This window comes from Bos javanicus, chromosome 24, assembly GCF_032452875.1.
Source record: "Bos javanicus breed banteng chromosome 24, ARS-OSU_banteng_1.0, whole genome shotgun sequence".
Lineage (NCBI taxonomy): Eukaryota > Metazoa > Chordata > Mammalia > Artiodactyla > Bovidae > Bos > Bos javanicus.
The window spans coordinates 42573717-42590820 of record NC_083891.1 but is presented as its reverse complement, the minus strand read 5'-3'; positions in this window follow the sequence as shown (position 1 = coordinate 42590820).

Below are 17104 nucleotides of genomic sequence, written 5' to 3'. Positions count from 1 at the left end.
GAACCCGTGTCTCTTACGTCTCCTGCATTGGTAGATGGGCTCTTTACCACTAGTGTCACCTGGGAAGCCCAAATGCTCTCCATGTCTACTCAAATATGATCAGTGCAAGGGTGCACAACACACACACACACCACCACCCCCACACTACAGACACACACACACCAGACACACTGTACACACACACACATACCACATACACACACACACAAACACACACCTTGTGTTCAGCATCCAGGGTCTTCAGACGTCTTGCCTTCCCGAAAGTCGTAAAGATTCTCCGGGCTAAGCCTACCATCTTTTGGATGCAGTTAAACAAATTCCAAACTCTTATGGCAGTGTAGTTCCAAGTGGGCTGTAAAGACAACCCTGACATCAGAGATGTTTTGCGGTTCATAATCACGACAGAACACAGACTCCACGGGGCAGGATTTCTGCTTGTTACCTTTGCTGCTCTAATTGGATCCAGAGAAGCGCCTAGAGAACTCCCCTGGGGAGAACTCCCTTGACGTGGGACATGTGGGTGGTCTGATGAATCAGCTTTCTGGGGAATGGTGGCATTTTGTGCTCAGTGCTTACAGACTAAAGGATGCTGGAGTAGGTTGCCGCTCATAAGCATTAAGGCGGAGGTCTTGCTGGATCTGTGTCCCCTTGGACCCCTTCACAATACTCAGGGAGCTGCTATCACATCTGCCCTGCCTCTGCATGCACCATGGCACTTTCCTGGTCTCATTCTCAGGGACCCCTGTTCAAATTCAGCAAGAGGAGGTGGGATTCAGAGTTAATTGTGGGCCAGGGACACACCCGGACACAGACTTGTATGCCTGGGTTGTCTGGGGTTTTGCCTGGCATGGTTTCTATAACTGGGAAGCCTGGCAATCATCCCCCACTTGGTCCCTCTGACATTTTTCCCTCCTGGGGAGACAGGTGTTACAGAGTAAAGTCAGTGTTTTCATGAGACTTTGTAAGACTTCTGGTACACAGATTGCTGGGTTTGGGTTCAGGTGATAATTTCTGTACAGAACTGGGGAGAATTCTATTCATTTCTGCCTGGACTCAGAACAGCATTGGTTGCCCAAATAGCCTCTCTGGGATTCTGAGCCTGTTCTCGTGGCTGGACTGCTGAAGGCTGACATGGCCCAGAACTGCCTCAGGCATGGACTCTGAGACACAGAGTCACTCCTCCGTGGCTCCTCAGGACCGCAGATGCTTGACTTTTTAGGAGTTCATTTATCTTATACAAATAAAAAGCCAGAAGGAGATGTGCAGAGTTGATGATGTTATTTAAAAATTACCAAAGAAGAATGCTATCATGCTTGTTTCATACAAACAACTTATTGTCTTATTCTTCAGTTACATGGTCAGATTGATCTGTTGTGATCACTTGTATCTTGAGAGCACCAATTTTCAAAAAATTTCTGTAAATCATCAGTCACGTATGATGCTCCCTCAAAAATAATTCTTCATAAGCTTTTGGGGTGTACAGAGTATCATGGGAGTTTTATATGCATTAGCATATAAAGTCCTAAAGAAATTGTTAGAGAGGAACTATTAATTGTTAACCTGACAATATGCAAAAGTTACATGACCAGGTGAACTGCCCCTGACTGTGTCTCTTCTTCCTAACAAGCTGTTACTGTCTGGGGGAACTGATGATTCAGAGAACTTGTGGGGAACCCCCGTCTTGAGGAGCAGTTGTTTGTATAGTTCAAAAATGTGTCCCAAACCCATTTTTGTGGTTATAAGACTGTCTGGGAAGCATTGCTCTTCCTCTGACTCTGGCCGCCGTGGCTGTGCACTCACTGCATCCCTGCTATGAATCACATGCAGGGCCAGGTCCTCTCATAGACTTTCTGGAATCCTTATGATATCCAGACCAGGAGAGGATGGGATATCTGCTTGACCAGTGAGGCAACTGATGCCTGTGGAGGGGAAATCATATTCACAAAGGCTGCATGAGCCCCAGTCTGTCTGCACACACACACTTGGATTATGAATTGATCCCTTTCAAATGATGCTCTTTTCTGCAGCTCAGGGTCACCCCCAGGCTAATCAATACACAGAGTTCTTTCTCACTATTGAGGAGGAATTGCTTTGTCTTCTTCTGCCCCTTCCTGTAATCCCTCACTCAGGGCTGCTTGCTTGTGCGGTAGGAAGTGGGCAGGAAGGTGCCTGTCTGGATGGGTTATGCGTCGCCTCCTTAAATAATGGATCACAGACGGCACTAGAGGCTCTGTGTGTAGCTGCCGATGTAGCCTGAGAAAAGTGAATGATGTGGACCAGGAAGGGTGAGGGGAAACACACGCCTCTTTGTCTGTGAACTCGCTGAGCAGAAATCTGACAAACTTGCCCCTTTAGTTCTCCTAACAGTTTTCTTCCCATCTCTCCCACTCCAGCTCCAAACCCGCCTCTGCAGGCAGCTGAGGGGGCCTGGGTGTCCTTGTGATCATCCCCGTTGGTGGCTTCCAGAAGGCCACTGCTTCTGAGCTGCACTAAGACAGAGGGAAGGATGGCTGGAGGCTGTTATGATTTCCCCTAAGTGCTAGGTGTCAGCATACTGGGAAATCCACTGTAAGCAATTATACCACACACACCTAAGTGGGAAACACTCTATTCATACCTGTGGCAGATTCATTTTGATATATGGCAAAACCAATACAATATTGTAAAGTTAAATAAAGTAAAATTTAAAAAAAAAGCAATTTCCTATGCGTTTTAGGAAGAAGAATTATTTGACTCTCTTTGGAATATTTGCATGTGATGCAGGTCAGTTTTCTTTTTCAGAGGAAGAAAACTAGGCCATGGTTTCTCCACGGGCTCAACTCCATGGTCCTGTGATTTTGGTGACAATTTGTGATCAGTGAGGGACACTCACATGTGTATCAAGATTACCTTCTTGAATGTGTTGCCAAGATTGGCAATTGTAATTGTCACATAGATCTGTGGGTGAGTCTCAGAGAGACGACACCCAGTGGGCCAGTCTATGGGATGCACACATCAGATGTGTTCTTCAAGGTCACCTGAAAGGAATGTCACCTGCAGTAGTTCATCAACAAAGATGCTGAAGTTTAAAAGGATTACTCCCAACAATGTGGTCCAAAAATGCATCATAAGAGAAATTTGAAATACCATCTCTAGTATATATGAAGTTACAAAATACCAAAAAATAAAACAACAGAGAAGTGAAAACTCAACTAAAAATCCCCTAAAAAAATACAATTTAATTTAAAAAAGTATGTATTTCATTGTTGCTTTTTGTCTTATTATCAGGATTTCCTAAATCCTGACAAACTGCTACTGCTACTGCTAAGTCACTTCAGTCATGTCTGACTCTGTGGGACCCCATAGACGGCAGCTCACCAGGCTCCCCCGTCCCTGGGATTCTCCAGGCAAGAACATCGGAGTGGGTTGCCATTTCCTTCTCCAATGCATGAAAGTGAAAAGTGAAAGTGAAGTTGCTCAATCGGGTCCGACCCTCAGCGACCCCATGGACTGCAGCCTTCCAGGCTCCTCCATCCATGGGATTTTCCAGTCAAGAGTACTGGAGTAGGGTGCCATTGCCTTCTCCAAGGCCTATGACAAATTTAAACCTGGCAAGAGAAGCAAATTGAGAGCTAAAGCACTGTGTTCATGGACAACATCTGAAGTCCGCAGCAGTTCTCACATCCAAGTACTAACCAGGCCTGATCCAGCTTAGCTTCCAAGATCAGATGAGATCTGGGGCATTCAGGGTGGTATGGGCGTAGACTGTGGCAGTGCTCAGCATCAGTAACAGGAAGTAAAACCAGTAAAGCTCTGAGCTTGGCTTTTGTTTAGATTTCCTTCTGAACCTGTTCTCTGAAGTCTTCCTATTTCAAGGTCCACTTTAGAAGACAATCCTTTATCTTAGAGGAAGATTTTCTGTGCATTTTTGTTGGGGGTGGCATGGACAACAGAACTTCTCCAGCTGCTTTTTCTTAGAAGGTGAGACCCTCCTAGAGGCTGAGGCTGACCATGAAGCAGCCGTGTTGCTTTTCTGAAGAGTCTGGATGTTCTCCCTTCCCCCTCCCTCTCCTGGTCCAGGATTGTTGTTTTGGGCCGTGGGGATGCTGTGGGACTGTGGGCTTTGAAGTAATTGCATCCCACAATGTGAGCCAACTCATTGGAAAAGACCCTGATGCTGGGAAAGATTGAGAAGGGGGTGACAGAGGATGAGATGGTTGGATGGCATCACTGAATCCATGGACATGAGTTTGAGCAAACTCTAGAAGATAGTGAAGGACAGGGAAGTCTGGCGTGCTGCAGTCCATGGGGTCTCAAAGTGTTGGACATGACTTAGCATGACATTATTGAACAACAACAGCAGCAGCAGCAATATGAGTAGAATCAAATGTGTGAACCCTTTGAAGTCACCCAACTAGAAATTTAAAAAATAAGTATAGGAAAATTTCCTGGAAGCGCTTGATACTTTTTCTATTCCTGAAACAAAATCTCCATAAATCTTTTAGACATTTGGTTGGAAACCAGAGAAGGAAGAGAACAGATACTTGTTTTCACCTGGGAAGAATGTTAGCTTCCTGTTTTGGAGGAGAGGAGCCACGAAGAAATTGCTAGTTTCCCAAGGAATCAGACTCACTTGGGTGTTTGGTCTCTGTGTTTAGAAGACTGAATGCCTCTCAAGTAGCTAAATGTCTAGTAAACATCCGTTATGTTATAGAGATACAAAATATAAGAAAAAGAAAAGAATTTTGCCTTGTAATGAGAACTCAAGATTTATTCTCAATGACTTTTCTATATAACATACTACGTTACATCCCTAATACATATCTCATAACCAGAAATTTGTACCTTTTGGCTACCTTCATCCAATTTCCCCTCCCCCTAGTTCCTGCTCTGGTAACCACAAATCTGGTCTCTCTCTCTCTTTTTTAAATGATTTAGTTTGTTTTTGAAGTAGAATTGACCTTCAACACTGTGTTAATTCCTGTTGGTTTTCTGCCATCACTGCATGTGGTGACATGGCAAGAAAGGCAAATAATGTCCGGTTAGTATTATAAAACTTGTTGTAAAGATTATACAAGTCATGAAAATAGATTCAAATGAAATAATGAAAATATGAAAGGGCACTGGGGAACCCCCATGAACTGTGGCCCACACTTTCAGGACCTCTGCTCTTGGGAATGAGTTAGTTACACACACAACGAAGTGGCACCACATACATGAAGGATACAGAGAGGCCTGGGTCCCCATCACTAACTACTGGTGCTGATGCTGCAGCAAAAATGCTTCAAGCTCACAGATGTGTCTGGATCCTGTCTGAGGGACACTGACAGTTTGTTTATATTTCCCTGGGGAGACCAGACTAAGAATTAACATTGAAAGGCAAGGATATAATTAGATCATTTCATTCTACTATTTATTGTCACCATGGAACCTTTTGCCCATTGGGGTGTTCAAGTATTAGTTGCTCAGTAATGTCTGACTCTTTGAAACCCCATGGACTGCAGTCCACCAGGCTCCTCTGTCCATGGGCTTCTCCAAGCAAGAATACTGGAGTGGGTTGCCATTTCCTTCTCCAGGGGATCTTCCGGACCCGGGGATCAAACCTGGGTCTCCTGCATTGCAGGCAGATTCTTTACTGTCTGAGCCACCAGGGAAGCCCATTGAGACCTTACTGCTCACTACTCCTGCCTCGGGTCATGATTTGTTCAGTCATCCAAGGGGTGGCCAGGACCTGAGAAGCCAGCAATACATACTTACAAAACTGACTTGTGGCAAAAAGGCAATTTGCCCTTTGTGATGGGTGATGATTAAAATTTCCTTCTGGGAAGACCCAGAGGATCACATTCCCACCAAGGGCCCTGAGGGTTTGCTTTCTTTGAGACATATTTCAGAGGAGTGTGAATTACTTTGAACCATGTAATGTCCAGAATAGTAACTCCTTAAAGAGGGCCTTATTTTAAAAATCCTTTTGGATTTGGATGGCTTGGACAAGGCATGGGATATGCAGGTGCTCGTATATGCATGGAATTTGTTAGGAATTTCATTATTTACATGATTTCTTGATAAGTTTTGGGAAGAGATGAAAACTGAGTTGCTCTCCCCACCTTACGTTTTGTGAAGAGCATCCACGTGAAGGGAGGAAGCCAGCTGGTCCTCGGCAATGTGCACTCAGGCTATTCCTCTCTGGAATGTCAGCAGTTTCTCTGCCTTCCTGAGGGAGCACTTGCAAATAATTTGATCCAGATAAGATTTATGCTTTTAGAGTAACATTCCTTTATCTTGCTAATCATCTATCTGATTTCAGAAACATAAACAATATTAGATCATCTCTTAAAGTAAAGGTTTTGGCCACTGCAGATTTGGGCAAACACTGAAATATTATGTAATCTGAAATGTGTGAACCAAAATGTGTCTTAGAAATAGAAATTAGCATTAGAATACATTTGAATAAAAAGTTGTTTTAGAATAACACATATATGAATGAAAAGTACAAGGTAGATTGTAACTTCCTATGAACATGCCATTTTCGAACATGGTTGAGTGTTTCACTATAAAAAGTGATGCTTTCCGGTGATAATTGCTAAGATTCCTCATAATTAAAAATTCTAGCCTTCTTTGATTTCAATCATGGTTCATAGGTGATATTGAGATGTTGCTCTAACGCTCTGTGTGCAGCGGCCCAGACCTTGAAGATGAACTAGCTTCTTGCCTGTGATACTAGGGGGATCCCTGGGAACATGCTGTGGCTTCTCTTGGTGCTTCTGTCCCACGACAGTTGCCCAGGTGGTCCTCATACAACGGAGGCACAGAGAAGAAGTGATGAACCTGCTGGGTTTCTTTCCACACATGCTGTGTTCATGGCGCACACACTGACCTGAGGTTCAGTTCAGTTCAGTTGCTCAGTCGTGTCTGACTCTTTGCCACCCCATGAATTGCAGCACGCCAGGCCTCCCTGTCCATCACCAACTCCTGGACTTCACCCAAACTCATGTCCATCGAGTCGGTGATGCCATCCAGCCATCTCATCCTCTGTCGTCCCCTTCTCCTCCTGCCCCCAATCCCTGCCAGCATCAGAGTCTTTTCCAGTGAGTCAACTCTTCGCATGAGGTGGCCAAAGTATTGGAGTTTCAGCTTTAGCATCAGTCCTTCCAAAGAACACCCAGGACTGATCTCCTTTAGAAGGGACTGGTTGGATCTCCTTGCAGTCCAAGGGACTCTCAAGAGTCTTCTCCAACACCACAGTTCAAAAGGAGTTGCCCCCATTCAATCAGCTCTTTCTTTTCCTTAATTGGTGCCATGGAACCTCAAGACCTCACACTTAGTTGTGGTACTCCCTTACTTCCTGGGATACTGGGCTATTTCTTCTGGCTTTTTATGACGTAATAGTTTTGAGGACTTCTGCAATTTTGTGCAATGTCCCATAATTTAGATTTTTGTGAAGTTTTTCTCATCATTAGATTTGGGTTATGGATTTATGTAAAGAATAATCAGGGGACTTTTTGGAGTGATGGAAATATTCTGTATTTTGACTGCAGTGGTGGTTACATGGGTGTACACAGTGGTCCAAACTAAAGCATAGCATGAAATGAGAACATTATTTATTGTATGCAAATAATTCCTCAATGAAACTCTTGGAAAGAAATATTTCATGTATATGTATGTACATATTTATGTCCTCACACTTCAATCAGTCAAACAATCTGGGTTAAATAATATTTAGTTGGCTGTAATTGCAAGAACTTCAGGACCTTTAAGTTTCTAAATACACAAACATTCCTCATGATTTTCCAGGCATCAGACATTGTAGGGGTTACCAGACTTTTTGGGCCATGAGACCCTTTTCTAGTACTTCATAGTGTCTGAAACACAGATTGGGATATGCTGGTCTGAATACATTATGTTTAAATTTATAAGAAAAGTAACAAAAGTGTGAGGAGTTGTTTGATTTTTCTACAATGGCCAAAGACTAGGAAATGTTTTTGTCCATCAAAGTGGACATTAGCATGTCCTTGTATCTATGAGTGTGAAAAAGTAACATCTTCTCTTAGTTTAATGGCTTGTGTACATGTGCTGTTACCACAAGTCATCTTGGAGTTTATTTGGACCCAGGCAAGATGAAAGGCTAGAAATAGATGGGGAAACAATGGAATCAGTGACAGATTTTGTTTTCTTGGGCTCCAAAATCACTGTGGACAGTGACTGCAGCCATGAAATTAAAAGATGTTTGCTCCTTGGAGGAAAAGCTGTGACAAATCTAGACAGCATGTTAAAAAGTAGAGACATTGCTTTGCTGACAAAAGTCTGTGTAGTCAAAGCTGTGGTTTTTCTAGTAGTCATGCATGAATGTGAGAGTTGGACCATAAAGAAGGCTGAGTGCCAAAGAATTGATGCTTTTGAATTGTGGTGTTGGAGAAGATTCTTGAGAGTCCTTTGGACTGCAAAGAGATCCAACCAGTCAATCCTAAAAGAAACCAACCCTGAATATTCACTGGAAGGACTGATGCTGAAGCTGAAGCTCCAATACTTTGGCCACCTGATGCCAAGAGCTGACTCATTGGAAAAGACCCTGATGCTGGAAAAGATTAAGGCAGGATGAGAAGGGGACAAGAGATGATGAGATGGTTGTTTGGCATCACTGACTCCATGGGCATGAGTTTGAGCAGACTCTGGGAGATGGTGAAGGACAGGGAAGCCTGATGTGCTTTAGTCTATGAGGTCATAAAGAACTGAGCAGGACTGAGTGACTGAACAGCAAGATGAAGGGAGGCATCGTGTGGTCGCAGCTCCGAGGAAGTCGGGCTCCTGTCCTCTTCCCTTCACTGAGCACTGAGGCTCGAGATCTGGACAGACAGGGCTGAGGGCCTGAGGGCGTGGCTCTTTACTCACAAGGAAGAAGGAAGTGGGGTGATGCTGAATTCTGGAAGATGGGCTCCTACCCCAGCATACCCCATTTGGTCACATGGTCCTTTTTTCTGTGTTTTCAGTGCTGACCATGAGAACCTACCTCCAGCTGCACAAAGGGCCACCCATGTCTCTGTATGCTCCCATGCTTCTCTGTTTGGAGGCTGGATTCATGGGTGAATAAGCCTCTGTTGATTTAGGTTTAGGAGAAAGACCCTCTTATCTTGAGTTGTATTTTGATGCTTTGACAAGACTTACAGGCAGGCCATAATTTATGACTTGTGTCACATGATTCATGGATCGTATTTGCAATTATACTGATAAAAGAAACATCCTTTGTCTATGCAGTTCCATTATGCACTTAACTATTGAGATAGTATTGAGTACTTTCAAGTTTTTCTCCTAGGCCTCAGACCCAAAGTCTGCATTAATAATGATTTGTAATGTTTGGAGAGGCTGTAAATGCAGTTAAAATTATTCAACCTATTATAATGGTGCTTGTTGCTTCCTGGCCAGTGCTGTGTCTTGAGATGTGGCCAGGCCTGGTCCAGGTAACCATGGTGGTGGTTCAGGTTACCGTGGTGATGGTTCTGGTTACTATGGTGATGATTCAGGTAACAATAGTGATGGCCCAGGGAACAATGGTGATGGTCCAGATAGCTATGGTGATGGTCAGGTAACCATGCTGGGTTGAGGTGGATGCCAGGGGCTGCAACTGAAGTTGCTGACTTAGATAGGGCAGGTTGGGTACTGAGACACAGGCTTAGATATTGAGTAAAAGTCTCACCTGGAGACTGGATATGGAATTTTAAACCGATGGTGCATCAGGGTGTGAACCTTAATGTAAGGATAAAGCATACTAGGGTCTGCCCTGAAGGGAGGTGGAACTCATATGCTGTGACTTGGAGGGAACAAGCAATGACACCAGCAGGAATTCCAGGGGGAGAGAGGTCTCCCCAGGGGGTAGGAGGCAGGATAGCCTTCCCTCATCCTGGGCTTCCTGAGCCTCAGATGTGAGTCCTCATGTTCTCAGAAGTAACTGGACCGGAGGACTCGTGGGGATGGATGGTAGTGAAACCCAAAATGCCCGTTTATTCCTTTACACTGAGAATATGAAGCAGTGTAGGTATGAGGTATACCATCCAGTTTATTTTCTCTTTGGAGATGAGTCTACCCAGGAGTCGAATGAGGTCAGAGGTTGCTTGCGGAGCTTGGGCTCTTAGCAAGGTGAGGTGTCAGTGTGTCCGTCCTATACTGTCAGTCTTGTCAATGAGATGCTGTGTCCCATCAACAGGTCCTGCTGCCAGGCTGGGGCATCTGTTCCCTTGCACAGGCAGAAGACACAGCCTCAGGATTTCCTTTCACCTGCCTCTCCCCTGCCTGCAGCACCCATCACCCCACTCTTGGTACACTGTTTCCAGAGACAGGCTAGCATCTCTCAGGTTTAGTCAGGGACTCCTGGCCTGAGAGCCATGCTGTCTCTTGATGGTGAACTGGCACAACTCTGCTCTGATCCACTAACTCACTCTTGTAAAGTTTTGCTCTTAGACATCACCTGCTTTCTATGTTCCTGGGGTGGGAAGGCGGAAGATTTCGGGAGAATAGCTCCTTCTTGCTGAAGTATTACTTGCACTGAGTAGAGAAAAACAATGACAAGGATGCCAGAAACAACGGAGCCTAAAGACCCCAGCAGCAGGAAGGTGTGTGACAGAGGTGCAAACACCATCGTATTTATGGGTAGTAGGCCACTTTTGGTCTAACTGGCCCAGGCACAACCCCATCTATGACCAGGTTCCATACTGCAGATGGCAGAGAGCAAAAACATCCCTCCTTCCTCCAATGCAAGGCTCAACAGCATCCACATACAGTTGCTAAATGTACAAATCTTATTAGTAACAATGTGCCTTCTACATCTGAAACCCTCCCTGTTGACCTGATGCTGTTTGTTTGTTAAGTCCATCCTCGTCTTGGAGACGTTTTTCATCAGGTAGACTTTGCGATGGACAGAGTAGACACATTGTCCATCTAAGATAAGATTCCTCTTATCCATCAACTCCATCTCGATTTGCTCCTCCGGGGATGTTTTTGTTGTTGTTTACTTTCTTTCTTCCCAAAGGACTGATGCTGGATGGATGCTCGCTTTCTTTTCACTGATTGCCTCACTGAAACATTTGCGTCAATTAGAGGAATTGACAAATCTAAAAGCTTCTTAAATATTTCAGAAAAATAAATGGCATGTAAATTTTCTAAATAGTTAATTGTTGGGGGACTTCTACTTCTGGGAAGATAGGGTAGAGGTAGTTTTCCCTATATCTCTCAGTAAGTACAACTAAAACCCCCAGTTATATAGGAAACCAGCATAAAGAGGCTCTGCAAGGTGAAGTAGACGGCAGACTGGCTGGGGATGTGGAGACCTAGTCAGTGGGGTGGTGGTGGGTTCCCTGGGTTTTCCTTTGCCTAATATATTCCACACTTGCAGCTGAAAAAAACCAGCAACCTGGAAACCCCACTGGCACAGACAAAAAATAAATAAATAAATAAATAACAGAAACCTCCTGTCTCCGGTCAAGACTCAGGAAGGGAGCAGCCTCATTAGAGAGAAAATTTTACATAATAACTGCTCTACTGCAGACAATGTCACAGAAAAAACTGTCCCTTTCTCCACTCCTTCCCCCATCACTGAACAGGTTGAACAAGGAGCTTGAACTCTAGCCCTTGTCAGACTCCAGTAAGAGTCCAGTCCCCACACAGTGGTGGTGCCCAGGAGCCCCGCCGGGCACTGGAGCACCCCTGGAGGCCATGTGGGAAGCCTGCACTTCTTCCCTCCCTGGTAGAGATGAAGCAGTGTCAAAGGAGGCCCAGGGGACACTGTCCATGAGTCAGGAGGTGCGTGGGTCGGTAAGGCTGTGTGGAGGACAGCATCGGCAGAGGCCGAGTAGAAACTGAGCCTGAAACTTCTGCCCAGGAATATTGAGGCTCCTCAGTCCCTAGGGATTTCCACAGAGCTCGAGTGGAAAAGTAAACTTGTATTTCTCATCCACTGGGAACGAATCATTTGGAATTGTCTCCTACTCACCTTATTCCTAGTTGTGAATAAAAATGAATTTCCATTTGAAAGAGTTTGGGTTTCATTAAAAAAAATTTTTTTATCTACCTATTTATTTACTTCCTGGCCTTGTGGCATGGAGCATATTATTTCCTGGACCAGGGATTGGATCTGTGCCCCGTGCAGTGGAAATGCAGAGAGTCAGGGAATTTCCTTATTTTTATACTTAATTTATCTACTTTTCAAAAGTTCTCTCTTCATAGTTTTGATTATTCAGTAGAAAAATTTTAATTGGTAAAAGAAAAATGATAAAATGTAGCCAACAATGTATAAATTTGAACTTGTGAGACTGAAAATTGATTACACCTGAAATGTTAGGTTTTTCTTTTCAAAATGATGTGGATTTCAGATGGTAATATTTGTTACCTTTCTGTTTTGTTTTGTGGACTCTGTGGGAGAGGGAGAGGGTGGGGAGATTTGGGAGAATGGCATTGAAACATGTGTAATATCATGTATGAGACGAGTCGCCAGTCCAAGTTCAATGCACAATGCTGGATGCTTGGGGCTGGTGCACTGGGACGGCCCAGAGGGAGGGTATGGGGAGGGAGGATGGAGGAGGGTTCAGGATGGGGACCACGGGTATACCTGTGGCGGATTCATTTCAATGTTGGGCAAAACTAATACAATATTGTAAAGTTTAAAAATAAAATAAAATTAAAAAAAATAAAGATAGTACCTACATTTTCACTTTATCCACATTCCATCTGGAGAAAACAATTGTTAGGCATCACCAAAGAGCAGAGGAAATGTTGGGTGGCAATGACTTATAACAGCCAGGTGAATTGGCATAAGCAAGAGAAATTTCACCAGAGTTTGAGCCCTGGTTTGTTAACTAACTGAGCAAATAAATTCAGAGTCCATAAAGCTGGTAATATAATATCTTCTCTATTGAGTTGGGAGGAATGTTCATGTGAAGTGCTCTGTGGATGAAGTGAAAGCAGTTTATCTGACTCAAGTGGACATGATGAGTTGAAAAATCTCATTCATGCAAAAAGGATGATGTAATAGTTGTCTAAATTTTAGAAGACAAATGGAGAGGTATCCTTGGGTAAGTTAGTAAAACGTTGTGAGGTCACGTTGAAGTATTTTGCTATTGGAATATTGGAGGGGGTGCAAGATGATGAAGGATGTTGTGTGGGAGGGGTTTTCACTTGCCCCCGATTTGGCCCTTAACCACACTGGTGGGTTACATTGGGTCATTCAGTTCACTTTTTAAAAAACTGAAGCATAGTTGATTTACAATGTTGTGTTAACTTCTGTTGTGCAGCAAAGGGGTGGAGTTATACCTATATACATTCTTTAATGTTCTTTTCCATTATGGTTGATCACAGGATACTGAATATAGTTCCACATTCAGTTTACTTTTAAAAATGTAGCAGATATGGTTGAACACATTCCTGAAGATTAAAAATTTACCTGTGGTTCTCCATTGCCTTTATCCATGTATCTTTTGGGGGCATTAGTATGCTTATTGATTTTTATAAAATTTTTACATATCGATCCTCCGTTATGTTTGCTTACAAATATTTTTCTTTTGTTTGTTTAAAATTTTCAACTATTCTTGTTAGATGCTTGGGAATTTTTCATCTTTATGTGGTGAAATTTTATTTTTCTTTGTTGATTTTTCCATGTCTTTAAAATATCCCAATCATAATTTCAAATATACATTTTCTTTTCTTTTTAGTAATTTAAAATTAAATAAATGATTTGTAATTTTATTATAAAATGAAATAAAAATTTAAACTGGTTTGCTTCTTTTTAAATTTTTTTACACATTGCTTAATCCATCTGTCATATCTTTGAGCTTATAAGAGTAATAGCTGATTCATTTTAACTTTCAAGTGTTTGTTTTAGGTGTAATATTGCTATAAGTACTCTCAGTTCTTGATCAGTTGTTATACCTGTGGTCGACATAAATGTATAAATATTCATTCATTCAGTAACTTTAACCATTGCCAACAACAGAAACCTTTTATCATTATACAGTACTTGACTGAAAACCAAATACGTTGACATGCTTACTATTCTCTTCTGCTGGTGCAGAATGATTATAATCATTATAATCTTTCTTTACAAGAAGGTCCCTCCTGAAGTTATCTGTGAAAGTTCGAACAAACTGATGAGGTTTTCTGGGGCAAGTACTTCCTTCTCCTTGGGAATTCAGTTATACCTGCTCTGATTATCATAAAACGGAAAGAAATGGAGACTAAAATAATTGTTAGAGACCAACTCCCCTGACCCACCATCCCCAAACACAGGTTTTGCTGATTCAGCTTACTTTATTATTGGGTTCTTCATGTGCAGGGATTTTAAAAGTGGGCTCATGAATCTTTTGGTACATATAAAAGAGAACCAGTCATCATCTGTTGCTCTCTAATTTATTCTCTTTTGGTGCATTTTGAATCTCCCCACAACTTAATGATTTTCTGAAATGAGAGAACTCGGCTCAAAATAGGGCCGGATGGCAAGTAATTTGGGATCATATTGGAATATTCCCTTATTTATACCTATTTTATTGAATGCCTTAGTGTTATTAGCATTTCTTATGAAAATAATTCTAGATTCTGTTAAAGGAACATTTAAACTATTTCAACATCTCTTATTTCTATTGTTAGGTGATGTAGAACCAGTGTGAATTAAGTGCTTAAAAATTTAGTATGGATGTGGTTAGATGTGTTAGAAAGGGGCTTGGATGCACTGAGATAGTTCGTTTAAGATTCAATGGCTAAACAGCCTCCTCTCCCAAATACACACACACAAACACACACACACACACACACTCTTTCTGGAGGTTGAGGTGGAAAAGAGGTAAATAATTGCTTATAAGCAGGTCATCATAAACTATTTTTAAAGACACCATACTCTAGAGCTTTCTGATTTAGGTAGTCAAGAAAATTAGAATCATTCATACTAGAAATCCTAAAGTTAAAATCACAATTATTTGACACCTCATTAGTAAGGCACTTTTTTTTCTAGTATTTTATTTAGCATTCAGTATTTTTATAGACTAGCCAATATCATCTAATAATTTCAGATGCTATATGTATTCCCTGTGCTGTGCGTCACACCCTTGTATCTGATTTTATACCCAGCAGTTTGTTCCTCTTTATCCCCTTCTCGTATTTTACCCTCTACCCCTTTTCCTACTGGGCTACTAGTTTGTTCTCTGTATCTGTGTGTCTGAAAGCACTTTTATTGCTTCTTTCCCCCCCCAAGAATTTCACTATTCTTGTTGGAGGCTGATGTGGAGCCTTCTGAAAGGCATGGAGTACTTAGATAATAAAACAAAATTGTTTGGTGGAGAAGAGATTGTTTATGCTTTTCTTTTCTTGCTTACTTAAGGCCAACATCTACTTTAGAGAGATCAATATTCCTGAATTGCAAACTTTGTAGAAGCTGAAGGAAATGGTCCTTATCAAGCTGAAATGTTAACCCTCTCTCTGCTTTGTTATCCCAATCCACCCTCTTTTCCTTCTTAGAAACCCTGAGCCGGGTCTGGGCTCCTGAGAGCTCAGTGCAGGGTGGGAATATTTGCTGAGGCCACCCCTGAATCATATTTTGATTGCTTGGCGTTCTCAGCTCTCCAGCCCTCATCTTTGTCAGCTTCTCCTGGGGAGGCCTCCTCTGACTCGGGGACCAGGTAGACTCCCTGGGATATGTTCTCAGCACAATCCAGTTTCTTCTGTCAGAGCCTCCTCCTGTTTCATGGTTTTATCTGCCTAGTTTTCTGTCTTCTCTGCTGCACTGTAAAACCCACAGTGCAGAGATGCCGCCCATCTTGTTTTCATGGCCAGTGTTGGTTCAGGGTAAGACATGGCAAGGCTGAGTCTTCCAGTAATTTCTCAAGCTAAAAATGCCCAACTGTTGAAAGTTAATAACCCGTGAAACCTTTTTACTGCTTCCAACTACAGCAGCAGCCACAGGCTCGCCTGCAGCCCTCAGAGCCAAAGCTGCCAGAAGCTACCCTCCTTCTGTCGGGGCTGGGGTTCCATGTCCCCAGGGGACACGTGGGGTGACTTTTCTGCCACTGCCTGTGTGGTCAGTTCGACATGGGTCACTCCCATTCTCCAATACACAAAATCACGTCTTTTCCAAATTACGGGTGGAAAGAAGTGACTTGCTTATAGGACTAAGTGGAGAAGAACAGTACAGTGCAGGGGGAACTAGATGTTACTGTTCCCTTTGCATGTTCTGTTAATGTTTCCAAGTAGAGTCAAAGCAAACTGCAACCAATATATTTGATATCCAGACCCTAAGTGATTAATCACTTAAAAATAACATTTTCTCTTATAACATGAGCTGTTGTGGAAGCAGTTACTAGGAGTATCACTACATAGAGAATCTTTCTGGAGTTGAAATTGTTTTTTTCTTAAGTAATGGATTTTCAGCCTTACTTTGCTTAACTAGCTTGAATTGAAGGTTATTGTTGTTATTCAGTCATTCAGTTGTGTCCAACACTTTGTGATCCTATGGACTGCAGCACGCCAGCTTCCCTGTCCTTCACTATCTCCTGGAGTTTGCTCAGACTCATGTCCCTTGAGTCAGTGATGCCATCCAACCATACCTTCCTTTGTCAATCCTCTTCTCCTCCTGCCTTCAATCTTTCCCAGCATCAGGGTCTTTTCTAATGAGTTGACTCTTTTCATTAGGTGGCCAACGTATTGGAACTTCAGCTTCAGCATCCTTCCAATGATATTCAGGGTTGATTTCCTTTAGGATTGACTGGTTTGATTTTCTTACAGTCCAAGAGACTTTCAAGAGTCTTCTCCAACACTACAATTTGAAAGCATTAATTCGTTGGTGCTCAGCCTTCTCTATGGTCCCACTCTCACATCCATACATGACTACTGGAAAAATTATACCTTTGACTAGATGGACCTTTGTCAGCCAAGTGATGTCTTTGTTTTCTAAAACTCTGTTTAGGTTTGTCATAGCTTTTCTTCCAAGGAGCAAGCGTCTTTTAATTTCGTGGCAGCAGTCACTGTCTGCAGTGATTTTGGAGCCCAAGAAAATAAAATCTGCCACTGTTTCCCCACATCTATTTGCCATTTGGAGTTACCAATTGCCTTATGTTAATTGGCAATTTGGGCTTCTCAGGTAGCAATAGTGGTAAAGAAC